General features: G+C 42.4%; 1 long non-coding RNA gene across 1 annotated transcript in view; it reads left to right on the forward strand.

Moving 5' to 3' along the window:
• The window catches only part of LOC138852718 (uncharacterized), a 299,461-nt gene that overhangs the window by 160,408 nt on the left and 117,067 nt on the right, over positions 1-21,986 (forward strand). The gene's annotated exons all lie outside the window — the stretch shown is intronic.

A 21,986-nucleotide genomic window follows, 5' to 3' on the forward strand; every position in this document is an offset into this window, starting at 1 on the left:
TGTTTTAAAAATTACGTTTTTTTTTTTAATTCCCTTTAGGACCACATCACTTTGCACTTGGAGTTATATGGTACAATATACCAACACGATGGTAAAAAGAGATGCAGTTTAATACATTTGATTTAATCACCTTTATTTTGTTTTTAATTAATAATAATAATTACTGTTTTTTACTGCATCTAATATCGGCTGCTACAACGACCCTGATGAAAATAAGTTGCCTTCTCTGAATTTTTTGGGTCGTCCTAGGTAATGTACACATTATTATGTATGACAGCTGTGGAAATAAATGGTATAAAATACCGACACAATGGCAATATAAACACAAATGCAGTATAATGTGATCCTTTATTGACTACGTTTCGCCCACACAGTGGGCTTTTTCAAGTCACAAACAGAACTACCTGGGGTGGAAGGAACGCGAGTATTTATAGTCCGGCTGAGGTCAGGTGAAGAATGCTGCATCTGATGATGTACCGAGTTGGGTTGTAGAGTCTAAAAACTTGGGTAGCTTGGAAAGGAGACTGGACAAGTTTGTGAGCAGACCTTCTACAGTGTTTTTATGTGGGATAGCGATGAAGAAGTTTCTTGGCAAGTGGTTCAGCTATGTTATAGAAGCCACTATTCTGGTTGAAGTTGTCGGATATAGAAATAAGTGATGATTCCAGGATTCTTCGGTATTGGGTGTTGTCTTCTGTGGCGATAAGTCTTGAGTTTCTGTAGTTTATCAAGTGGTTGTGTGAATTACGGTGTTGTACGCATGCATTCCTTGTGTCGTCAGACCTGCTTGCGTATTGGTGTTCTGAAATACGTGTTTGGAGGTCCCTTGATGTTTCGCCCACGTATAACTTGTTGCAGTCATTACAAGGGATTATGTATACCCCTGCAGAGGCTGGAGGCTTGTCCTGCCTACTACTGGTGATGTCCTTGATGGTCGTGGTTGTGGAGGTAGATACTTGGAATGATGTTTTGGCAAAGATGTTGGAAACATGTTTGGCAATGGAGTTGGTGGGAAGGACTATGTATCTCTTCTCGGCAGTGTCTTCTCTGGGTGTGTTGAAGATGTTTAATGCTCGTCGTCTGCAGTCTCTGATGAAGTGACGAGGATAGTGGAGTTTGGAAAATACCTGTTCAATTATAGTGCATTCTTCCTCAAGGAACTCGTTGCTGCAGATTCTGAGTGCACGCAGGAAGAAGCCTATAATTACACCACGTTTGGTTTTGGTGTCGTGGTGAGAGTAGAAGTGGAGAAGATCGTTTTGGTTGGTGGGTTTTCGATAGACTTTAAAACGAAGTTCGTGGTCAGCTTTGCAGAGTAGAACATCAAGGAAAGGAAGAGTGTTGTCGACCTCTTCTTCAAGTGTGAACTGGATTGAAGGCTCGACCTGGTTGAGCTTGTCTTGGAGAGCTTGAACGTTGAAGCGTTTAGGAGTTATGAGGAGAATGTCGTCAACATAACGGAGCCAGGTGACAGACGAAGGAATAATGGTGGAGAAACGTTCGGCTTCTAGATGTTCCATGTATAGGTTCGCTAGGACTGCACTGAGTGGCGAACCCATGGGTAGTCCAAAAGTCTGCTGAAAGAGGTGATTTTCAAAAGAGAAACACGTAAAGCCAACACATAGTTCAACCAGGTCGATGAAGTCGCTGGCTGGAATGGGAAGATCAAGTGAATCGTCAATTTTCTTGCGCAAGAGATCGATGGCTTGTTTAGTAGGTACTTTAGTGAATAGGGAAGTCACGTCAAGGCTGGAAAGTTTCTTGTTCCTAATGTTGATGTTGCGAATGCGATTGAGAAGATCACCTGAGTGTTTGAGATGTGCTGGACTGATAGTGCCCAAGAGTTTCGAGAGGTGTTTGGCGAGAATTCCTGAGAGCTTGTGGGGAGCACTGCCTATTCCCGAGGATATGGGCCTCAGTGGGATACCAGGCTTGTGAGTCTTTGGCAGGCCGTACATTCTGGCGTACATTCAGGGTCACCACCGCTGATAAAGGAGGTGGTGTTGTCATCATGAACACTGACGATTACAGGAACAAAATGCTCAATCTACTTAATGACCCAGATACCTACAAACCTCTCACAACTAACCAAGTGGACAACCTTACTAAAACTTTTCTTCAAAGGACTCGCCGCATTCTGAGGAGCTCAGAACAAGGGAAGAAACTTCTGCACACCATGCCCAGCAACCCCAGACCTGCCAGAATGTACGGCCTGCCAAAGACTCACAAGCCTGGTATCCCACTGAGGCCCATATCCTCGGGAATAGGCAGTGCTCCCCACAAGCTCTCAGGAATTCTCGCCAAACACCTCTCGAAACTCTTGGGCACTATCAGTCCAGCACATCTCAAACACTCAGGTGATCTTCTCAATCGCATTCGCAACATCAACATTAGGAACAAGAAACTTTCCAGCCTTGACGTGACTTCCCTATTCACTAAAGTACCTACTAAACAAGCCATCGATCTCTTGCGCAAGAAAATTGACGATTCACTTGATCTTCCCATTCCAGCCAGCGACTTCATCGACCTGGTTGAACTATGTGTTGGCTTTACGTGTTTCTCTTTTGAAAATCACCTCTTTCAGCAGACTTTTGGACTACCCATGGGTTCGCCACTCAGTGCAGTCCTAGCGAACCTATACATGGAACATCTAGAAGCCGAACGTTTCTCCACCATTATTCCTTCGTCTGTCACCTGGCTCCGTTATGTTGACGACATTCTCCTCATAACTCCTAAACGCTTCAACGTTCAAGCTCTCCAAGACAAGCTCAACCAGGTCGAGCCTTCAATCCAGTTCACACTTGAAGAAGAGGTCGACAACACTCTTCCTTTCCTTGATGTTCTACTCTGCAAAGCTGACCACGAACTTCGTTTTAAAGTCTATCGAAAACCCACCAACCAAAACGATCTTCTCCACTTCTACTCTCACCACGACACCAAAACCAAACGTGGTGTAATTATAGGCTTCTTCCTGCGTGCACTCAGAATCTGCAGCAACGAGTTCCTTGAGGAAGAATGCACTATAATTGAACAGGTATTTTCCAAACTCCACTATCCTCGTCACTTCATCAGAGACTGCAGACGACGAGCATTAAACATCTTCAACACACCCAGAGAAGACACTGCCGAGAAGAGATACATAGTCCTTCCCACCAACTCCATTGCCAAACATGTTTCCAACATCTTTGCCAAAACATCATTCCAAGTATCTACCTCCACAACCACGACCATCAAGGACATCACCAGTAGTAGGCAGGACAAGCCTCCAGCCTCTGCAGGGGTATACATAATCCCTTGTAATGACTGCAACAAGTTATACGTGGGCGAAACATCAAGGGACCTCCAAACACGTATTTCAGAACACCAATACGCAAGCAGGTCTGACGACACAAGGAATGCATGCGTACAACACCGTAATTCACACAACCACTTGATAAACTACAGAAACTCAAGACTTATCGCCACAGAAGACAACACCCAATACCGAAGAATCCTGGAATCATCACTTATTTCTATATCCGACAACTTCAACCAGAATAGTGGCTTCTATAACATAGCTGAACCACTTGCCAAGAAACTTCTTCATCGCTATCCCACATAAAAACACTGTAGAAGGTCTGCTCACAAACTTGTCCAGTCTCCTTTCCAAGCTACCCAAGTTTTTAGACTCTACAACCCAACTCGGTACATCATCAGATGCAGCATTCTTCACCTGACCTCAGCCGGACTATAAATACTCGCGTTCCTTCCACCCCAGGTAGTTCTGTTTGTGACTTGAAAAAGCCCACTGTGTGGGCGAAACGTAGTCAATAAAGGATCACATTATACTGCATTTGTGTTTATATTGCCGTATGACAGCTGTAATTTTCCATTGCAGTGCTGTATAGTCCTTGTGGCTTAGCGCTTCTTTTTGATTATAATAATAATAATAATGTAATTTTCCAAAGATTGTGTAATTGTACCTGAATAAACTTACGTATTTATACATTTACTGACGTAAAGCATCGCCTGCAGTGAACTTTATCTTAACAAAATCCGTTTGTTTTAGACGTTGACACAATTAAACGTCACATTAGTTGCACTTGTCCTTTTGCCTGACATATTGTCAGTAATTCTACCAACATTAATACACTAAATCAAGTACTTTAGAACGATTTAATAGTAGTATATTGTAGTAATATTGTAATCACAAAATGTTAAATCCTTAAAGATCATGCTGTATAGCCCTTGTGGCTTAGCGCTTCTTTTTGATTATAATAATAATAATACTTAAAGATCATGCAACGCTGATTTTTTTTTATTATCAAGAAACTCGTATTTTTCATCTGCTCACTGACTTAGGTAAATACTGTACAGGTGTCACCTTTTATATATGTCCTGTACCACTGACGACTATATAAACGCCAGTCTTCTTGCCTTTGCTCCAGATTCTCCTCCACCACGATGCTGTGAACACTAACTCCAAGGCCGAGGGACTGATTACCTCATCTTTTGTATATAGTTCTACTGTCTTCCTATTATGTCCTAGAATCTGTATTGATAAAGCCACTGGATGGCGAAACGTCTACAATAAAGATATCCAGATGTTGCACATGTGTCTTAACTTTCATATTGTCGGTATTTTATACCTTTCTTGCACAACTTGTCAGACACTGCAACATCATGGAATCTTGGTTCAGAGAACATCTACAAGACCTTCTTCACGGCTGCTGCAACTAACCCATCTCTTTGGGAAGGACCTACTTCCACTGGGGAATCCCGCCTACTAGTGACTGCCCTCGTCTGCTGCCCGTCCCTTCCACTGACGACTATATAAACGCCAGTCTTCTTGCCTTTGCTCCAGGACAGACTTCGACTGGCTTCTGCACTGGCAAGACGTACCTGCTCCTGCTCCTGGTTGGGAGGATCAGACCTCGACACTCGGCATTGGAACAGGCAAGAGAAGAGGAATTCTTCATCCCGCTCCAGGACTTGGTGCGTAGCTGGCTGCCTGCCCCTGGGCAGACAGTTGGCCTCTGCACTCTTGTAGCTGGGTGAAGTCTTCCCTACTCTATCCCTGCGATCCCCGTTGGGGAGGGGAACCTGTACCAGCGTCGTCTTCACCTTCATGCACGATGAGCTACGCAAATCGTGTCAAGATCAAGCCAACAAGTGGTACCGTTGATGATTCAACGAAGATTGCTCTTGCAACTGCTGTTCAAGGAACACTGCAAGTTAAATTCAACGCCATTTTATCTCTGAAAGAAGCATTCATTGTTGTGTGTCACGACGATGCTGAAGCAGAGAAGCTACTCACTACAGATGCCACCACTACACTCACTGCTCAAGGGTTTACTGTTATGTCATCTCCTGCCCTCAAGGCCAGGAAATCAGTATTCCTTAAAAAACTGGACAAGATTCTGACATCTCAGTCACCTGAAGAACTCAAGACATCCATCGAGACGCAAAATACTTGGGCTACTGTTGACAGCATCACAAAAATCCCGAATGCATCGTCCATGCTCAAGGTCACCTTCACCGACGTTAACATGGCTGCCACTGCTCTGAACGAAGGTCTTGCTGTTTACTACTACTTCATCAGTCCAACTTACATCGAAGCAGAAAGATATCAGTACATCCAACACTGCTGGAACTGTTATTCTTACCATCACACCACCAAAGCATGTCCAGTAAAAGACAAGAAGTTCTGCACTACATGTGGTAGTGAGGGACACACCTTCAGTTCCTGCACCATTGCTACTCCACCACAACCATCGTGCTTAAACTGTAAGAGCAACGACCACCATACACTGGCAGCAAAATGTCCTACACGTAAGGATATTGTGAAGAAAACACAAGAAGCAGCAAAGAAAAAGCCTACTAGCAACACACCAACGTATGCAGCAATTGCAAAGATCCAAGCTAATACTACGAAATTACTTCAAGCTACTACTCAGCCAGCCTCCACCATCATCACTCCTCCAGCTTGTGACGTAACCAAGATCCACTACTGTCTACTATACGCTCACATGCAGAATATGGCTGTACCTGGATCTTTTAACTCTACCATCAACGAGTTATTTGCACTAAATAATATGCCATCATTTATATTCCCAGCATCTCCACCTTCGGAAGAAATACTAAAATTCACCAAGGACTTAATCAATACCTCTACGCCTGCAGCTCCAACACCATCAACAACTAGTGACGTCACTCCAACAACGTCCAATGAGAAGTCTCCATCGCCTCCACTCCTCAACGAGACCGACCAATCAGAAGCCTTTCTACCAGAAACATCCTCTCATTCGTCCATTGAAGATGAAGAAGAAGAAGAAGAAGATGAAGAAGAAGAAGAAGAAGAAGTTGAAGTGGAAAATGTACCTTCACCAGCACCAACACTACTATCCGAAGACCCAACATTTACTGAACCATTTGAACATGACGATCATCTTGATTGGCATGGAATATTTTTCTTTACCACAGACAATTATCCTCAAGACATGGAGCCAGCTGAACTCAAATCCCACCTCATCCAAAAAACAGTCAAGTTTCTTGTAGATACCGAAGCTACTTGTGGACAAAAAGCTGCTAGAACTGAACTTGCAGACCTTATAAAGCATGCTGAAAACTTAATCAAAAACCCTCACTATCGACACTCGTTAACTCATCTCTTTAAAATTCCTCTCCAACGATTTAAACGTATTGACAATGGAACATCACTCAGTTACTTAGAAAAAATGCAGAAAAAAACACCACAAGTATAGATAACCACCAAGCCATTATGAAATGACCAATCAACGTTAAGCTCCTCCCTTGTCGCCTGCAGCCACCAATCACCATCTAGAAGCAGTAATCTTCCATCCAGCAAGTTGCAGTCAGCTCCTACAGAGTTCCTGTTGTCTCTACATCGTCTTTCGTCATTGTTATCCAGGCTTAGCAGTTGGGTTTAGTCCTGACTCTTCTCTCTTCGACTCAAGACATTCCTCTCCCCGTCTATTCTTCGTCCTGTCCCCACTTGCCCCTCGCCCCTCGTGGGTACTTACCTGTGAGTCCGATCTGATCTGATCTTTGCTCCAGATTCTCCTCCACCACGATGCTGTGAACACTAACTCCAAGGCCGAGGGACTGATTACCTCATCTTTTGTATATAGTTCTACTGTCTTCCTATTATGTCCTAGAATCTGTATTGATAAAGCCACTGGATGGCGAAACGTCTACAATAAAGATATCCAGATGTTGCATTGAAGAAGGCCTACTGACCCATGCAAGGCAGGTCCTTATCAAAACGACCTCTACCCAAAGCTACCCAAGAATTAACTCCCATACCCAATGACACCAGTCAAACCCAGCCCCTCCCACTCATATATTTGTTCAATATCTTTTTAAAGCTACCCAAGGTCCTAGCCTCTATCACCCTACTGGGAAGATTGTTCCACGCATCCACAACTCTGTTAGAGAACCAGTACTTACCTATGTCCTTTCTAAATCTAAATTTATCCAACTTATTTCTGTAATAAAGTTGGTAGAATTACCGACAATATGTAAAGTAAAAGGACACAAGTGCAACTAATGTGACATTTATTGTGGCAACGTTTCGCTCTCCAGGAGCTTGATAAAGCTCCTGGAGTCATTGTCCTCATCGCCTCCGAGCCGTGTGGACGAGCTGCGCAGACGCTCCTGTTTGAGTTTGTTTTGCGCAGTTTACCTGATTGAGCTGCCCCTAGCGTTGCTTGGTGGAAACTTTATTTTCTCCAACATGGCGCTGAATAGCAGAAGAAGAATCAACACTGTCTGCATTGAGATGATCCGTGGTGTTGTCACAGGATCCAACATGGATTTATTATTACCAGCGATCATTCGCGATACCTATGGTATAGCAAATGAGGAGATATGTGGTGTCGCATTAAATGGAATGACAAGAATCTTCGTTAAAATGACGTCTGCACAAGTCTACGAGGCAGTGGTCGACAAGTATCAGGAGACCATCATACCGGTTAATACAGCTGTGTCGGTGAGACTTCATGATGTATCTCGACATTACACCTGGGTGAAAATAAGGAATGTGCCTTTTGAGGCGACTGATTTTGATATTACCAGTGAACTGCGTACTTATGGGACGGTTCACGTAGCCACAGCAGGGAGATGGGCAACTGGACCGTATGCAGGTGCGCTGGAAGGCGCGTATACAGTTAAAATGACTCTTAGACACCCTATTCCTTCATATATTGTGTTGAAAGAATTAAGGACTCAAGTCTATGTAACGTATGCGGGGCAACAACGTACGTGTCGGCTATGTGGGTCATATGACCACATCGCGGCGCAGTGTGGGAAACGAAGTGGGTACCCGGCACAACAGCAACGGCAACAGCAGCAACAGCAGCCAGTGGACGAGGTTGGCGATGAGCGAGAACAGTCTCTTGCTACACCGCCCCAACAACGGTTGTCATGGAGTGAGGAGGTGGACAAAGAAAAGGAGCTCGAATCGCCAATTGTAACGCTTCAAGGAGAATCTCAGTCATTGGACATACATAAGGTTTTTGAGGAGAAACTACCTAATATGGGTGAAGAAGTGGCGGCGTCTTTGGTAAAGGCGTTGGATGACTTGTTAGAGGAATCGGTCCTAGATCAGGTGGAAGACCCAGGCTTAGTTCTGGGGAAGGCTGTGAATGATGGTATGGCAGAAGATGACGGTTTGGCGACGAGAGAGTCTAAAGGACTGAAGGTGCATGCAGTAGAGGTGGAGGTGCATCAGGACGGTGCTTCAGATGTCAAAATGCAGGTGGAGGGCGGGACACGAAAGAGGACTGCAGCATCATCGGATTCTGATGATGTGCTAACTCCTGCCCAACGCCCTGGGAAAAAGTCTTGGGTGGAGGTACAGAAGAGAGGGAATGGTGAACCCAAGGATCAAGGGATTGCAAAGGTGATTCCCAACAAAGGGGGGAGGGACAGAGGTGTTGCAAAACGAACTGGGGTAAAGTCAATGCCGGGGACAAAAGGAAAACCCATTTGTTGAATTCAAGTGTTTTACTATAAATATTAACGGGTTGAGAGCTGAGAGGAAGCTTAAGTGGTTTAATGAGTATTTGGTGCGACTTGGTGTGGATGTGGTATTCTTACAGGAACATAATTTTAGGCCTGGTTATGAGTTGGATATGAGTGGTTATAATGTGTACATGGAACATGCGACACGTCTGAAAGGTGGGGCTGCCATTTTGGTAAAGGAAACTAGCCCATTTATAGTAAGGCGGGGAGGGGAGGGTAATTAGAGTGGATGGAACTTGGGGTAGGGTTCCCATTAGTTTAGTATGTGTATATGGTCCGGCTGAGGGTGACATGAGTATTAAAACTAAATTTGTTCGGGACGTGCTGGTCTATTTTTTACGTGGTTTACCGAATGTTGCAATAATAGGCGGAGATTGGAATTGCGTGATACGTCGTAAAGATGTGGAGCCCAGAGGTGCGGGGTGTTGTTTGGGTATATTGGGGGATATATTGACCGGGGTGGGGTTAAAGGATGTGTGTGGGGGGGGAGGGATGGTAGAGCATACCTTCATTAAACGAGGTTATGCGGCGAGGTTGGACCGAATGTACGTGCCTTGTGCGGTTACTGTGCGGAGGGTGGATGTGATAGATGTGGTTTTTTCGGATCATAGAGGAGTGGTAATAGATGTGGATATTGAGGGTGTGCCTCGGAGGGGTCCATCATTTTGGAAATTGAATGTAAAGTTATTAAAGGAAGAGGATAGTCTTTTGTCTTTTGGACATATGTGGGATCGTTTAGTGGTAGAAGCACCAGGGGATGTTGCCATGGTTAATTGGTGGGAAACAATAGCTAAAAAACGTATTAAGGAATATTATATTAATCGAGGGAAGAGATATAATCAGTTACAATACGGTTTTCAAAAATATTTAGAGGGGCAGTTGCGCGACTGTTATGCACAAATTAATGCTAATTATCCTGTTATTGAAATTGAAAGTTTGAAGGAAAATATCCGGAATTTACAAAATGAGAGGTTTGATGGGGAAAGGCTTAAGGGCGGGATTGAGGAGGTTTTGTGGGGAGATCGGCCGTCGGCGTGTGTGTTGCGGAGTCAACACACACGTCGCAAGGCAATGGAGTTAATGGGGTTGAATGTTCAGGTAGGTATGCAAGGGTATAAAGTGGACCAGGTGTTGACGACGACTGAGGGTATGAGTGGGTATATTGATGCTTGGGTTAAGTTGAAAACGCAAAGTGTGGGAATAAGTGAAATAGCATTACAGTCAATTGGAAGGTTTGTGCAGTGTGAGTTGACAGAGCATGATCGATTCGTTTTGGAAGGGCCGATAACGGAGTGTGAGACATGGGAAGCTTTATCTGGGGCTCAATTAGGTAAGGCACCAGGAATTGATGGGTTGCCCAGTGACTTTTATCTCCAAAATTGGAGCGTTTTAAAAGAATTTTTGGTAAGATTATTCAATATCCTTAAGCGGGATCGGGTTTTAGGGGCACAGCAGCGGATGGCTGTGGTCGTTTTAGTGCCTAAAGGTGAGCCATTAACAGTTAAAGACTATCGTGCTATTTCGTTATTGTGTGGTGATTATAAGATTTTTGCAAGAATTTTAGCTAACAGAATAAAAAAGGTCCTGGGTAAAGTGATCGATAAGGGACAATATGGGGTGCCGGGAAGGTCTATGTATGACGGGCATGGTTTGATTAGAAGTTTTATTGAAGAAAGAGTAAAATTGGGAGTGGGGGGGGGGGGGTGTTGGCTATAGATTGGGAGGCGGCATATGATAGTGTAGAAAGGGAAGCGTTATGGAAGATTATGAGATGGCAGGGGTTTGGAGAGGAAATTATATCATGGGCCAAATTAATGTATCAAGATGCATCCTTGCGGGTGCAGGTAAATGGAAGGTTAGGAGAACAAATTCAGATGAGCAGGGGTCTACGTCAAGGTTGTCCCCTTTCACAAATATTTTTTGCGTGTTTACAGGATCCCTTTTATAGAGGAATTAGGGTCTTATTGGGAGCAAATGGGGTTGGTGACGAAAGGGGTGGGGGGGCTGGCATTGTTGGATATGTTGATGACACAACGATTTTAGTAAGTGGTAACAGGGATTTGCCTCGGGTGGAAAAGTTAGTAAATGTTTTTGAAAAGGCTTCTGGCATGTCAATTAATAAGGAGAAAACGAAGTATATGGATCTTGGGGATAGGTTAAATGAGGAATGTGAAGTAGTTGAAAGGTGGAAAAAGGTGGACCAATTACTGATATGTGGGATCGTTTATGTAAGTGATATCAAGTTAGCACAACAAATAAATTCAGTGCGTATTGTAGATGGTGTACTGAAGCGCATCAGTGGTTTACGAGCTGCACACTTAACTTTGCATCAAAGAGTAATTACAACGAATGTCCTATTATATAGTAAACTTTGGCATGTAGCAGCAATATATCCGATACTTCGTAGTGAGATACAAAGGTTACAAAAGCGCGTTTTTAGATTCATTTGGGGTACTGGAAGCGAATGGTTAGGTAGAGCGGTTGTCACACTCCCGGTTGGCCGAGGAGGGCTGGGTCTTATAGCTGTTGAAAAGAGGATTATGAGTGTGTATTTGAAACGTAGTTATAAGCGGGAGGGGGGGGGGCGAGGGAAGGCGGACTTCATAAGATACGTCAGGATATGCAACGGTGGTGGGTGGGTAGGGAGTTCATAATCGGTGAGGCAATGTTACGGGTCATCATAAACATGAGCGATCCTTCACATATTAAATTGGGAAACCTTGATGGGGTGGAAGGTAAGGCAGTGGTAGCAGTGGTAGAAGGTGTTTATCCGATGTATGATTGGCGTAATATCTGGGGGCGTTTGAACAAATTACGTTTAAAACCTAAAGTACGAGAAGTAATGTATAGATTTTTACATGGGATCTTACCGTCTGGAATGGTTTTATTCCATAAGAGAATACGGGAGGATGGGATATGCAAGGCTTGTGGTGGATGGGAGACTGTTTTCCATATAGTGTATTTTTGCGAATGTATGGAACTAATAAGGGTTTGGTTGGGTAAGGTAATAAGGTTAGTGGGAGGGGGGGGTTTGCAGGTGTTGAGGGTTTTAAGCTTAGACATAGGTGGGGTGAATCAGATGGTAGAGAATGCGGTAGGGTATATAATTACGGATTATATTTATATGTCTTGGGCTATGAGAGGAGCGAACGTGTGTGAAAGAATTAATGCATTAACAGCAACATTTTATAGGACAAAGTGTAGAAATAAGGAGGTGTATGGGGGGAGATGGGAGAGGGATTTAAGTGAGGGTTATAGGAATTTCACTTTACGGGATTTACGGGAGTTGAAAGGCAGGTAAGGGGGATGAAATGGGCTGGTTTCCTAGAATGGTCGGTAGCGTGATGAGTTTGATGAATGTTATATGAGGTATGTCTGGGGTGCAATTTTAACATTATTTGTTCCGAGTGTTTCAAGTACAATTCAGTTATATTTGGAATTATCGACTTATAACTATGTATGTGTATATATATATGCATGTGTTGTATGTGTGTGTATGTGTATGTATGTATGTATGTGTATGTATGTATGTAGGTGTATGTATATATATATATGTATATGTATATGTATGTATTGTATGTATGTCTACTTTCTTGTATATACCTTTAATGGTTTTTCTCATGAACATTTTCAATGATATTCAATACATATTTTCTATGCGTATTTATGATTTTGATACAATGTGTAAATGTCAAAATGGCTTTTTATGTTTCAGTTTAATTTACAATGTATTTTTGTAAGCACAATTGATTTGGTGCCAATAGAAGCATAGTGTGTTTTGATATATTTGAGTATTGTTTTTCTTTTTAATTTGTCTAGATGGTGGCAATACTATGTATGTAGTTTAAGAGTTTTTACAAACCTTGAAGTTGTAAGAATTGGATGAAGTTATTCGTGGTTGAGTTGACGTAATATTATAACTGACGTTGTAAGTGATTGTGTTCAATTAGACAACATACTTTATATACTTATTTATATGTATGTACCTAATGGTAAATTGAAGTCTGATTTTGAAGGTGAAGAATGGGTTTTTTTTTTTATTGTTCTTTTTTTCTCTTTATGGTAATACAAGGTTGTATTATGTACACCAACAAATATGGTTAGGGGAATGTGGTAAAATTTTCGTGTTGATTAGACATTTATAATACAGATGAAATACTAGGCTTAGGTTAGGGTAAATTTATGATAATTGTGGAATGTTCTTTGATTCAAACTGCTCTTTATTATACTTGTATTTTATTATTCTAGTGTAAATTAAGAGCAAGGATGATTAATTTGAGGAAGAGTTAATATAGGTTTGCATGTTTTTGCGAAAGTTAACTTATCCACATGTAGCTAGTTTAGGACAATTTTAAGCTTCGGTATCTGATTTTATATGTAGGTAATGGTGGTCATATTTGTTATATTGTTATGTTATTCGTTAATGTTTCAATATCTAATGTAATGTTTTTTCAGTTATTGTTCATATATTGTCATCTTTATGGTTTTTCCTTTTGTCTATTGTATATTGTTGGTTTTAAATAAAATATAAAAAAAAAAAAGCTCCTGGAGAGCGAAACGTTGCCACAATAAATGTCACATTAGTTGCACTTGTGTCCTTTTAACTTATTTCTGGTTCTTACCTGGTTCGACACCCTCAGTACTTTATTAATACATGTATCTCCTTTGTTTATGCCCGTCATCCACTTATACACTTCAATGATACCTCGCCTCATTCTACGTCTCTCCAGTGAGTGGAGATTTAAGGCTTTAAGTCTATCTTCATACGGGAGATTCCTTACACAGTTAATCATTTTAGTCATCATTCTCTGTATGTTCTCCAATGAGTCTAAATCCATCCTGTAGTAAGGAGACCAAAACTGAGCAGCATAATCAAAATGAGGCCTCAACTAGTGAGGTATAGAGCTGTAAAATAACTTTTGGACTTCTGTTACTTATACTTCTTGAGATAAATCCAAGTAATCTGTTAGCCTTGTTGCACACACTTAGGCACTGCTGTCTTGTTTTTGAGTGCCTGGATGGCTTTAGATTTCTGCTTACCACGACTCCTAAGTCTTTTTCACATTCTGTATGATCAAGCTCTACTTCGCCTAGTTTATAGCTTCGAGGGTTATTTTCATTACCAAAGACCCTTACACTTATCCACATTGAACTTCATCTTCCATTTTTCAGACTAAGACATTAATTTGTCCAAACCCTCCTGGAGTTCATTGTTATCCTCCTCAGAATGAATCATACTGCCTATCTTTGTATCATCAGCAAATTTGCTCATGTCACTCATAATCCCTTCATCAAGGTCATTAATGTAAATTATGAACAAGAGAGGGCCTAAAAGTGATCCTTGTGGAACGCCACTAGTGACTAATCCCCATTCAGATTTGACCCCATTAATTGAAACTCTCTGCTTTCTGAACATTAAAATGGTATAAAATACCGACAGGTTGTTAGGTAAGACACATATGCAACAGTTAGGTATCTTGATAAATTAGACACATGTGCAACTCTTGGGTATCTTTCCTCAATAAAGATACCCAAGAGTTGCACATGTGTCTAATTTATCAACATGTCGGTTCTCTGAACCATTCATCTACAAACCTGTCAGACACTGCAACTTCTTGGGATCTTAATACTTAGGAATTCTTCGCTTGCCTAATTCTTGGGCACAACCTACTTCCACATTGAACAAATGTGACACTACCTATGACTACTACACCTCCTGCCATACGGTTTATAAGCTGCTTCTCCGCTCATCTGCCGTATTCTACTCAAGATTGATGGACTGAACACATCGACTCAAGGTTGAGGGACTGATTACCTCATTCTCCTCCTGTTTTCAAGTTTCTCCTATGTATGGACTGATGAAGCCACTGTGTGGCGAAACGTTTCCTCAATAAAGATACCCAAGAGTTGCACATGTGTCTAATTTATCAACATGTCGGTTCTCTGAACCATTCATCTACAGTTAGGTATCTTTATTTCGAAACGTTTCGCCTACACAGTAGGCTTCTTCAGTCGAGTACAGAAAAGTTGATAGAAGCAGAAGATTGAACATTAAAATGGCATAAGATACTTGAAGACGATGTAATCAGTCCATCACCCTTAAAGTTTTGAGGTGGTCAGTCCCTCAGTCTGGAGAAGAGCATTGTTCCATAGTATGAAACAATATGGAGATGAAGTGACAGGATGGAGCCTTATATAGCGCCAAGAGGTGAGACGTAGGTCACTAGAAGAGGTAAGAACTCAAAACTTTAAGGGTGATGGACTGATTACATCGTCTTCAAGTATCTTCTGCTTCTATCAACTTTTCTGTACTCGACTGAAGAAGCCTACTGTGTAGGCGAAACGTTTCGAAATAAAGATACCTAACTGTTGCATATGTGTCTTACCTAACAACCTGTCGGTATTTTATACCATTTTAATGTTCAATCTGTCAGACACTGCAACACAAGGGTATCTTGGTACAGACCTGCAATCAACTTCGACAACCTCCACTAGTGAGAACGGCTGGATTTGAGAGGGACCTGACCTCCCAACATCTGAGTTCTTACCTCTTCTAGTGACCTACGTCTCACCTCTTGGCGCTATATAAGGCTCCATCCTGTCACTTCATCTCCATATTGTTTCATACTATGGAACAATGCTCTTCTCCAGACTGAGGGACTGACCACCTCAAAACTTTAAGGGTGATGGACTGATTACATCATCTTCAAGTATCTTCTGCTTCTATCAACTTTTCTGTACTCGACTGAAGAAGCCTACTGTGTAGGCGAAACGTTTCGAAATAAAGATACCTAACTGTTGCATATGTGTCTCTGCTTTCTATTGGTAAGCCATGCCTCTATCCATGTTAGAACTTTAGCTCCTATATCATGAGCTGCTACTTTTCTTATGAGTCTCTTGTGAGGTACTCTATCGAAGGCTTTACTAAAATCCAAATAAACAGTATCATATTCTTTATCACTGTCTACTGCCTCAAATGTTCTATTGAAGAACGTCAGTAAATTTGTCAGGCAGGAACGACCTCTCGTGAACCCATGCTGAGATTCATTTATCAAGTTATGCTCTTCAAGGTGACTTCTAATAATGTCAGCTATAATTGATTCTAGTAACTTGCCCACTATAGATGTCAGGCTTATTGGATGGTAATTTGAAGGAACGGACTTATCCCCTGATTTGAATATGGGAACCACATTAGCCAGCTTCCACAACTCTGGCACAACACCAGTAAGGATGGATGCATTAAACACACTCGTTAATGGCTGACTAAGTTCCATCTTGCATTCCTTAAGTACCCTGGAAAATAACTCGTCGGGCCCCGGGGACTTATTTTGCTTCAGACTGTCTATCCGTTTGATAACCATGTCCCTCGTGACAGTAATATTAGTCAATTTTAATTCGTCAGGAACTGAATAATTGTTAATTTCTGGAATCTCATTTATGTCTTCCTGTGTAAAAACTGAAAAAAATAGTCATTAAATATGGAACACATTTCCAATTCGTTATCCGTCAGCTGCCCATTCCCAATTTTCAGAGGTCTTACTTTTTCCTTCACCTTCGTCCTATACACTTGAAAGAACCCCATCGGATTGGTCTTTGATTCATTAGCAACTCTAATTTTATAGTCACGTTTAGCCTTTCTAATCCTCCTTTTTACTTCTCTTTTAAGCTGAACATATTGGTCAGCAAGGTTAACCTCTCCTCTTCTGATGCGCCTATAAATTCCCCTTTTCTCCCCTATTAGATGCTTTAGACTCCTGTTGACCCATTTTTACCGTATTATCATTATTCTTGTATTCCCAGTTAATGCTAAAAGTGATGGATTTGTGATCACTTGCGCCAAGCTCTTCAGTGATCTCCAGATTATTTACGAGTGTTTCCTTATTTGACAAGACTAGGTCTAGCAAATTATTACCCCTGGTAGGCTCTGTTACACACTGCTTCAGAAAACAGTCCTGATCTGTTTCCATAAAGTCACTGGACTCCAGATTACCGGTCAAAGAATTCCAGTCAATTTGACTAAAGTTAAAATCCCCTACTATCACTATGTTATTGTGTCTAGAAGCCCTAACAATTTCGTCCCAAAGAAGTCTCCCTCTATCGTGATCTAAGCCTGGAGGTCGGTATATTACACCTAGAATTAGTTTTTCTTGACCTTCTACAAACTCTACCCAAACAGATTCGGTTACTGTTCCATCTATTTTTATACCTGTTAACATTTATACCTATTAATATTTATAATAGTTAATATTTTCTCGAACATATAATGCAACTCCTCCCCCCTTCCCATTACATCTATTCACATGGAACAACTTAAACCCTTGAATATTACACTCAGCAATCATATCCCGACTCTTTAAATCATACCACGTTTCAGTTAATGCAATGATATCAAAGTTCCCAGCACATGCTACCAAACGTAGTTCATTAATTTTATTTCTTGCACTTCGACTGTTAGAATAAAATACCATCATATGTTTTTTCTTCTGCACATTTTTCCTATTCATCTTTGTTTTTACACAATTTCTGAAATTATCATTACCCAGAGTTACTCCATGACAGTTACTATTAAGATTCTTCTTATCAGAGCATAAGTCAATATATCCATACTCATTATTTATCATTTCTAAACCCATACCTCTAACTAATCCTAGTTTAAAGTCCTAACAACCCCCTCAACTGAGCTAGCAAGAAAACCCACACCTGCCCTGGATAAGTGAACCCCATCCCTGGCATGCATGTCATTTCGGCCATAGAAGTTGTCCCAGTTGTCAATGAATGGTACTGCATTATCCTTACAGTGTTTATCCAGCCAACAATTAATACCAATTGCTCTGGACAACCATTCATTTCCAACACACCTCTTCTTGGCAAAATGCCACATATAACAGGGCGCCCCCCCCATCTTCCTAATTATGTCTATAGCTGTCCTGAACTTTCTAACTAAATCCTCACTTCTACGCTTGCCTACATCATTGCCTCCAGCACTGAGGCAAATAATAGGATTGATCCCATTACCGTTCATGATTTTGTCAAGCCGGCTAACAATGTCCTCCATCCCAGCCCCAGGAAAGCAAACCCTCTGTCTCCTACTCCTGTCCTTCAAGCAGGAGGCCCTATCCATGTATCTAACCTGGCTATCCCCAACAACAACAATATTCTTACCTTTCTTGGTGTTGTTTGTCGTGACGTTCCCAGTAGTCAACTCACATTCGTCGGGTAGCACGGAGCACAGCAGTCTGCTGTCCCTGTTCACCCATCTATAATTTTTTTTTTTTTTATATTTTATTTAAAGCAATGCAAATACAAGTTGATATAAGACACAGAACAGATTAATACACAAGAATCCAACACAGTGACACCGCAACCAGGTCGTCTAAATACAAGCAAAAGATTAATATTACATAGAACAATGTAACACTGAAGTGCAACAGAGCTCAAAGGCTACCTATGTACATGTTTATTTACCAATGAAACTAACATCACCACAAAATAGAAAACATTGCTACAAATACAAGCGAAGATAAGTATACTAACATGTCACAAGACCTTAAATAATACTAACACAATGTGATAATATTACATGTCAAACACATGTATACAACTACCAATAAAGTTGGTATTACCGGTAATGACTTAAACTCATTACACATTAATTACCCCCCCCCTCACCCCGAAATGGATATGATCGTTATCACCAACATGGTAACTTTAACATCCGAACTTGACATATATGAATAACTAAGTGGTAATTATATAAGTATTGGTGAAACAATAACACCAAAGACACAGTACAATGAATAAAAATATTAACATAAGGGAAACATGGCCAAGTCAAACACATTACAAGGAGACGACCCCGTTTCTACCCCTGACAGCCCATCCTACATTAGCATGTACCATCCCTACCCTGCCCCTCCCACCTAATTTACAAATTTAATAAAACCTCTAATGTTAGTTCTCTATATCCCTCTGAGAAAGCCCGCTCCCACCTTCTCCCATAAATTTCTCTGTTACGGCACAACGTTTTATAAAACGTAACTGCCAATACCCGCCTCTTCACCTCACTGACCCCTTTCCCCCCTCATTCCCCACGTTATGTACACATAATCTACCATAATGTACTCCACAGCCCTAATAATACTCTCATCCATACCCCCCACGTCAAGACTTAATGCCCGCAGAACAGAAATGCTTTTACCTCTTATCCTATGCAGCACCCTGCTCAACCAACCCCTGACGCTCCCCATCCCCTCACAAAAATACACTACGTGGAACGCAGAATCCTCCCTTCCACATATTTCACAGATTTCCCCCCCCTCAACCACCCGTCTAGCCCATAAAACCATACCCGATGGTAAAATCCCATGCAAAAAACGATACATCACCTCACGCCCATGGGGTTGTAACCTTAACCTGCTGAACCTTCTCCATATACTTCCCCAGTCATACATGGGGAAAATCCCCTCCACTGGTGCCACAACCCTCTCCACTAACATCCTACACAGCCTACTTATTTTTACCTTACCCAGATCCCTAACCAACACCAATGCCCCCAAAATAGTTTCACACTCACGCAACTCTACTCCAGGATACATATGTTTCAATCTACTGTGTATTTTGACCAACCCCCCCCCACTCACACCCTCCCTCATCACCTCCCTCTTAATGAAGATACATTTGACCCTCCACTTTAAATTCATTAACCCCCCCCCCCTGACGCACAGGTAACATTACCACATCCCTTTCAAGCCAATCACAGCCCGAACCCCACAAGAATTTAAAAACCCGTCTAAGTATATTTGCAATTGCCGTCCCAGTTAAAGGGAAGATGGCTGCCACGTGCCAAACCTTACTATACAATAAGACGTTAATAACAATGGCACGCTGCACAAGGGTCAAATGACAAGGCCGCAATGCTCCCAAGCGACCCAGAATCCTGTCTACCAACCTGACCGAGTTTTCCGCACGTGCAACATCCAGATCATCTGCATAGATAAGACCACAAATTTTTAACGAAGTCACCCACTTCGTCACAACTGCACTACCCCACTCAACCCTCCCCACCCAAGCTCCTAACCCCATGACCATGGACTTCTCTGAATTCACTTTCATACCAGTTGCACCTGCGAACGTGTCGACTACCCCATCTAAGGCGTTCATTGGCATCCCCTCCCTAACCAGAACAGTAATAGTATCATCTACATACCCTATTAGAACTGGCCAAACCCTCCCAACTCCACTCCCTTCCCCCTCACTAATGCCCATTTGCTGCTCCACCATTCTATGAAAGGGGTCCTGTATGCACGCAAATAAAAGCTGTGACATAGGACACCCCTGTCTAATTTCCCTACCCATTACAATCCTCCCACCTAATCTTCCATTAAGCTGTACCCTCGCCATTGCCCCACGATATAACGCATCTACCCATCCCACTATTTCTTCCCCAAAACCCTGTCTCCTAAGGATAGCTCTCAATGCTTCTCGCTCCACTCTATCATATGCTCCTTGCCAGTCTAAAGCAACCAAGCCCCCCTTTCCCCCCCTTTTTCTTCCACGAAATCCTGTAGTAACCCATGCCCCTCCCCCATAGACCTACCTGGCAACCCAAACTGGGTTTCCGATACAACCCGCCCTACAACACACTTAATTCTATTTCCTAAAATCTTAGCAAACAACTTATAATCCACGCATAACAACGATATTGCCCGGTAGTCCCTAAGCGAATGCTGTCCCTTACCCTTCGGTACCAAGACTACTACAGCTGTTGCCTGCTTTTCTCCCAACATGCCCCTCTCCATCATCAAGTTTAATAACCTCACCAAAAAAACCTTTATTAGCTCCCAATGCTGTTGATAAAACTCTGCTGGTAGTCCATCGATTCCCGGCGCTTTGCCCTTACGCATTTCACTTAAAGCTCTCCATATTTCCTCCTCAATTATTTCCCCACCCAGTGCTTCCCTATCACTGTTTCCCAACCGACATGTCACACTTCCACACACCTGTTCTAAATCCCCAACTCCTACCTCTTCCTCTTGCCAATACTTCTCATACCACTTATCTACAAACAACCCCATCCCATCTGTAGTTTGTATAACCTGACCCACCCTATACCCACCCACCGACTCATGAACCTCCAACCATGGAATAGCTGTTGCCTGCTGACGTTGTTTTTGCCTACGCAACACACACGACGATGGCCTATCTCCCCATAACACCTCCTCCACCCCTGCCATTACTCTCACCGCTTGGAACCTCTCGTCCTGGATTTCCCGCAGCCTCTCTTTAAGTACCATAATGTCGTCCATAGGATAGGTACCCTCCACTGCTCCCCGTACATAACAACCTCTTAACCTGTCCTCCAAATAGTTAATAAGCCCATATTTTAAAGAATTGATCCTTTTCCCTTCCCGCACATAATAATGCCAAATCCGTTCCTTAGCCACACCACGTCACCGCATCCTCTACCCCGTTTACCTCCTCATTTAACCCCTCCCACAGCGCTGTAAAACCCTCCAACCCCTCCTCATCTTCTAACACACTCGTATTTAACTTCCAGTATCCCCTAGAGATACTAGCTAATGAATCCCACTCGACCTCTGCCACTACCGCCCGATGATCGGAAAAAGCTACTTCAATTGTATGGACAGACTTTGACAATACCTTGTGAGATATGTACAGCCTATCTAACCTAGCTGCATAACCTCTCCTCACAAAAGTGTGCTCTACCTCCCACGCGCCCCCACCTACCACATCCCTCAACTGAACATCCACCAAGAGATTTCGTAAGGCTGCCAACATGTGCCCCCCCCCCTCGTGGTTCCACATCAGCTCTCCTGATGACACAATTCCAGTCCCCACCAACGATGGCTACTGCAGGTAAACCACGTAAGGCGAAAACGAGATCATTACACACAAAATCCCTCTTTACTTTCATATCGTTTTCTGCTGGCGCATACACACTT

Source organism: Cherax quadricarinatus, chromosome 15, assembly GCF_038502225.1.
Source record: "Cherax quadricarinatus isolate ZL_2023a chromosome 15, ASM3850222v1, whole genome shotgun sequence".
NCBI classification, from domain to species: Eukaryota; Metazoa; Arthropoda; class Malacostraca; order Decapoda; family Parastacidae; genus Cherax; species Cherax quadricarinatus.